We start from the raw sequence: 6,201 nt of genomic DNA, 5'->3' as shown, positions 1-6,201 counted from the left end.
GGAGTGCCTCAATCTCATGCCTATGTTTTAGGATTTTCTCAGTGGTGTCTTGGTCTTGATAATTTTAGTTGTTCTTCTTATGAGACGAAGCAAAGTCAGGAACAACCTATGTCGCCATCTTGGTGAGGTGACTCCTCCTGAAATGCCTTTTTATTAAGTTGAAAAGTATCCTTCTTGTTTCTAGTTTGCTGAGGGTTTCATTATTTATTTTAACCATACTGCATTTTGAATGTTATCAAAAATATTTTTCTGCATGTCTTGATTGAGTAGTCTTTTTTATTTATGTCCTGTTAATTTTACAAATTACAATAAAGTGTATGTGTGTGCATGCATGTGCTTGTGTGTGTGTATATAAAACAACTTGCTCTTTGTTGTAACTACATCCATAAGTAAGATTGGCTGGTAATTTACTTTTCTTTAATACCTTTATCTGATTTTTCATAAGAAGGTGTTTTACCCTCGTAAGTATTATTGGGAAATGGAATCTTTCAGGTCTTTCCTCTCGTTATATTGCATGGCATAGTGTGAAACCATATACCAATGTATTTGATAGATAAACTCTGATTATAAGTTCTTAGTGAAGCCTTTTTCCCAGTGTAGAACCAATTCTGAAACCTCAACTTGGCTTATTTTCTCCATTTTCTGACCAATATATTTTTTTTTAAGTCTACCCTTTCCTGAGAGTGTTTCTTCAAGGGACCTTGCAATGTGCATGGGTCTCAGTTCCATTCCCCCTACCCAACTCTGTGTGTTGACACAAAGAATCCTGTCCCTTAGCTGCTTAAAAATTTAAGGCTCTGGGTCTCACTACCAGTGAATGCTACCAGGAGAGCTGCAGGTTTCTTTCTTGCTCACCCACTCCAATTTTTATGTCTTTCTCCTTTGCAGTCTTGAGAATTTTACTTATAAACATTCAAATAAAATGATGTTTGTTATATTTACACAACAACTTCAGGTGTTTTGTTTGGGGGATTTTCTCAGACATTTAATTTTTGCTATTATTAAAAAGGGAGCTGACATGTAATTTTAAAGATTCATAAATTTAGTTGTAAAAATCATTTTGAAAATGTTTTAAAGATTAAACTAGGAAAGAGTAATTTACAGATATTTGAGAAACTTCCAGCATCTTTGTTTTAAATCTTTTAACAATATAGCATAATTTTTATATTATCTCATTTTGAGTGACCTTATTATTAGGGAATTTTTTTATTTTTTCACATGTATTAAGCTTTGAAAAAGAAAAGCTTTCATAATTTCAGAAGGAATAGTATTTAAATGATATTTGATTATAACCACAGCATTAAGAAATGATTCTGTAAAACAAAATCAAAAGAAAAGAAAAATTAGAAGGTATTATTAAAATCAAAGACTCAGAGGTAATTTTAGAGATGCATATCCACAATTCTCTTTGGATATTTCTCTAGTATTAGAAAACAAGAAATTAGTGAGTTTTTCTGGCTAGATAACTCATTACTCACTCATTTACAACTTTTTTGGTTTGCTCCTTCTACATGCCTAACTCAGTTCTTGAGATAGAGCAATACGTAAGAATGACAAAATGTTTCCTCATAAATCTTGCCTATGTTATAGTGAACAATGCAGAAAATCAACTAATAAAAATATAAATAAAACTCATGGAGTGATAAGTGCTAGGAACAAAAAGCAAAGTAAGCAGCCAGTGAGCCAGAGGGATGAGAGCAATTTTGAAAATGATTGTCAACAAAACCTCTTTGGGAGGTCTTATTTTAGCAGAAACATGATGATATGAAGGAGAAAGCCATTATAAAATCTGGGGACGAAGTGTTCTGAAGATACAAAAATCAATAAGAGCAGAATTAGCCTGATGTATTCAAAAAGTAATGACATTGGCAAGTGTGGTTGGCATGTGAGATCCCAGGAGAACATGGTAATAGCAAGCAGGGAGAGGAAGACAGGGATCAGATCATATGCAGGCTTTTGGATGATCTGTCCACAGAATTCACAGCTATACAAGGACAGTTTTGAACAACAGGCATAAACCATGACTGTCCTAGGTTCTCCAGGTCAAATTGCTGCACTGACTACAAACAAGATATGGAGTTTATATTTTACCCTATGTGTAACAGAAAAACTTACAAATGTTTTCTGTGGAGGGGTGTTGTGAGCTGACTTAGTATCTGAAAGACCACTCTGGTCCTGTTTCATCCAATTATTTTATACTCTGGAACTGAATATGTATAAAAAGTCCTGAGGTAGCAGGAGAGGAAACATTGAGACCAATTCAGAGGCCCAATTGGCCATTATTCAAGAGGGAGAAGATGACTATTCAGGTTAAGAGGGTCACTGTTGATTACTTGCAGATTTGGAAGTGTTAAGAATCTTTGGAAGGAACAAGTAGTAAATTTAGTAATGAAATAAATATTTGTGTGTGTGTGTGTGTATGTGTGTCTAATATATATACAAATTCAATTATAGGTAATATTTACCAAACTAAGATATGTTAGTAAGTTATATACTCGAAGTTAATAAAGGTTATCTTATTAAGATACAATAATTTTTCTGCAGGTTAAAAGCAGTCATATTAATACTATGACCTTTATATTGTCTAATATCATTTTTATGTTTTTCCAATAACTCATAAGAAGATTAAGGATATTTCATACACTGGAAATAGTGTGACCCCTGGAGTTACGATAACCAAATGTCTGTCACTTTCTAAGCCTCAGTTTATTGTCTTTGTATGTGTGGTTAAGAGGATTTAAAGAGCTAACAAATTTAAAGATAAAAATATAGATACTGTTTCATATTGAACTCCTCAGAAAATGGTAACTATTTATCATCATCTTCATCATTATCCTCATCATCATCACTGTTACTACTCATTGAGATCTGGACCATGATGTTTCTGTCAGCACCAGGTTTTGAAAATGGGTATTTTATTCATCCAACTAAATGAATAGGATTCTTATAAAAGTATCTACCAACCCAGCTTCTTGAAGACTCCTAAAAATAGTATTTAGTAAATTTAAGTTTTAAATCAGAGCTATTTGTGTAGAAGGAGATCATTCCAAACAAAACTTCTCCATAGGATTTTTTAAAGGAAAAAAGTGTGTGACCAAAATTATCTTGCCTATTTTGCTTTTTAAATTACTAAGTTCTAAATAGAGAGAGAGAGAGAGAGAGAGAGAGAGAACAAAAGAGAGATGCTGATTAGTAATTTTATTTTTCCTGTTATTATTGTTTCCTGTTATTATTTATTTTTCCTGCTATTATTGTTAAAATTGGAGAATAGTTGTTTAAAAAAGTGTTTCCATAATCCTTATTGCATTGAATCTTCATTAAACTCAGTAAAACAATATATTATTATTTATTATGTAGTAATATTTCAGTTATTTTTTGAAACAGAATATGTAATCATAGAGATTAGTTGAGTTGTTCAGGATTATACAATAAATCAATGGTAGAAATTGTACTGCAATGTATATCATATAATCTTAAACTCTCAGTGTTATTAAGTCACAAATAAGAGCCATCCGTGTAATGAGGTTTGGTTTCTTTATAAAATTTTGTATAATTTGTTAAAAATGCTTTATCAACTCCCTTTATATATGTATTTTTTTATTTTACTGTAGTTCTACTGTAGACTACTGTAGCTCTACTTCTATTATATCTAAAAATACCTTTTCTTCCTTCTCAGTTTTGCTCCAATATTTGTAATACTTCAAACCGTATCAAGAATTAGCCCCGATAAGAAGGTTCTAACGCTGGATGACTGTAAATCTAGTGATGTAGCTTTCCTATGAATTTATTTTTAACCTTAAAAAAATTTGGATGTCTTGATTTTTCAGTTTTATATGAAAATTACAAAGTGATGTGTTAACACACACACACATATATATAGATAGATAAAGATATATAGATACATGTCAAATTATATAAGGTATATAGATTGCTAGCTAATAACATAGACCTAATTGTAATTAATATTCATAAAAAGGGAGTTATATTTTGACCACTAAATATCTAGCTTTAATTTACTTATTCAAAAATATTCAACAGATCACTGCTTCTGAGGACCATTCATATTTATGGGACAAATGCATATACATACATACACTCTTTGCTTTCTTACTCCCGTATCCGTCATCAAGTATCTACTGAAGAATTGATTTACATTTTTGAAAATCCTTAATAATCTGAATGTATATGTTCAAATATCCTTTACTTCATCTCTATATTTTAGCATTTTAAGTTCGTTGTGTTTATATTTGTGAAATAAATAATAGTACATAATCTCACCATGGAAACTTAAATTCATATGTCTTTCATAGTTTTTATACCTTTCAAATATTAAAAGAGAGAAAAATAAAATTTAAATAACCATGTTATAGAAATAACCATTTTATAGAAATAAAATATTAAGGTGATTATTCTTTATCAGAACAAAATTTACTCTAAAAATAAAACACATATTTATCCTAGAAAATATGGAATTGGAATTCCATATTGGAATTAAAATATACTTAACTTTGAACGTATTTTAATAAAATATTGAAATGACTCGTATTTAAAGTATGAATAATATTCTATTTTTAAATTCTCTGGCATTACTCAAAGTTAGGCTATTGCTTTGTCAAGATTGAATTGACCAGACCTTATCTATGTGGAGAGAATGTGTTGATAGAGCATGACGTAAAGAGCACATAGTGCAGACTCTCACATGGCTCTGAATAATCTCCTTCTTTTTGGTAAATGTAACTGTCTTCTATCATATATATATTAAGTTGATTTTTCAAATTGAGGGTGAAAAATGGTTTATAATAATGATATCTCTTATGGCCTTGATACCATCTTAAAGTAATTTTTAACACATCACTTCATCTGTCATAATAATAATATCGTTTTTCCTCTAATACTGACTAAAATTTAACTTTAACCTTCACATCTCAATTTGTATTATTTTTAAAAAGGAGAAGGGAGAGGACTAAACTGTATATGTGAAAAGGTACCTTTTAGAATTCTGTTCTGAAAAATAATATTAATTGAATATTCTTGGCAAATCTTCCTCTGAGTAAAAATAAAATATTCTTTTAAAGTGCAAACTTTCATAAACAAGATGCTAACTTGCTCAAATACAAAATGTAACACAACTCATTCCGATTTATATAATTAATTCAATGGCAAATTATATGACCTACTTTCATGTATGCAATTAGCAGTTCAACAAAATGTCTCACTCTGAATTACTGGAAATATGTTGGTGCCCACGAGAAGCAGCGGGGTACTGTCTATTTTAAGTTTGCCTTAATAGCAGGTAATGATCAGCTTTAGAATATTTTCACTCATTTAGTAAGTTATCAGTTTTTGAGAGCAGTAAAGCTGTATCTAATGTATTACATAAATCATCACCTCATTTCTAATTTGTAGTAAATAATAGTCAAGAGATAAAAATGATTCTTTTTTTCCTCTCCAATTCCTTAGTTGAACTTCACTGATGAAGAAGCATAGAATAAATGATCTTTTTTCTATTAATGAAAAATGATCACTTCATTTTTCATTTATTTATTTATTTATTTATTTATTTATTTATTTATTTATTTATTTATTTATTTATTTGGCTTAAGCAAATTTATTTTCTTACAATTCTGGGGGCTCTAAGTCCGAAATCAAAGTGAAGCCAGGGCTGGTCTCTTCCGAGGCCGCCCATCTTAGCTTCCGGATGACTGTCTCCTCCCTGTGTCTTCCCACTGGACATGTCTGTGCCATAATCTCCTCTTCTTGCAAAGACACCAGCCAAATTGGATTAGGGCCCACCCTAAGAACCTCATTTTAACTTAATCACCACTTTTAAGGCCTAATCTCCAAATACCATCACACTCTGAGGTCTGAGGATGGCTTCAATATTTGACTTTTGGGGGCACACAATTCAGTTCATAACACAGACGGATTACATGATGCGACAAAGTAACTCGCTTTACCATCATGATAGCTACAGATATTCCTACATTCCTACCCCTGGGTTACTCCTTTTCTCCCTTCAAATTGACGGGTCATGCTGCCTCTAGCTAAGTCTAGAGTCTCCAGCTGAACTCCTTTCTCTCCTGTTTTCTTGTTCCCCTTTACCGGAAACCTGTCCATCAGTCCCCTCATCAGTTAAGCTCATTATGTCTCTTTTTACTTGAAGCAAAAACCTCCTCTGAACCTATTTTTTCTCAAGTCCCT

The sequence above is a fragment of the Lipotes vexillifer genome, unplaced genomic scaffold (assembly GCF_000442215.2).
Source record: "Lipotes vexillifer unplaced genomic scaffold, Lipotes_vexillifer_v1.1 scaffold973, whole genome shotgun sequence".
NCBI lineage: Eukaryota > Metazoa > Chordata > Mammalia > Artiodactyla > Lipotidae > Lipotes > Lipotes vexillifer.
Note: the sequence above shows the minus strand (reverse complement) of the source record.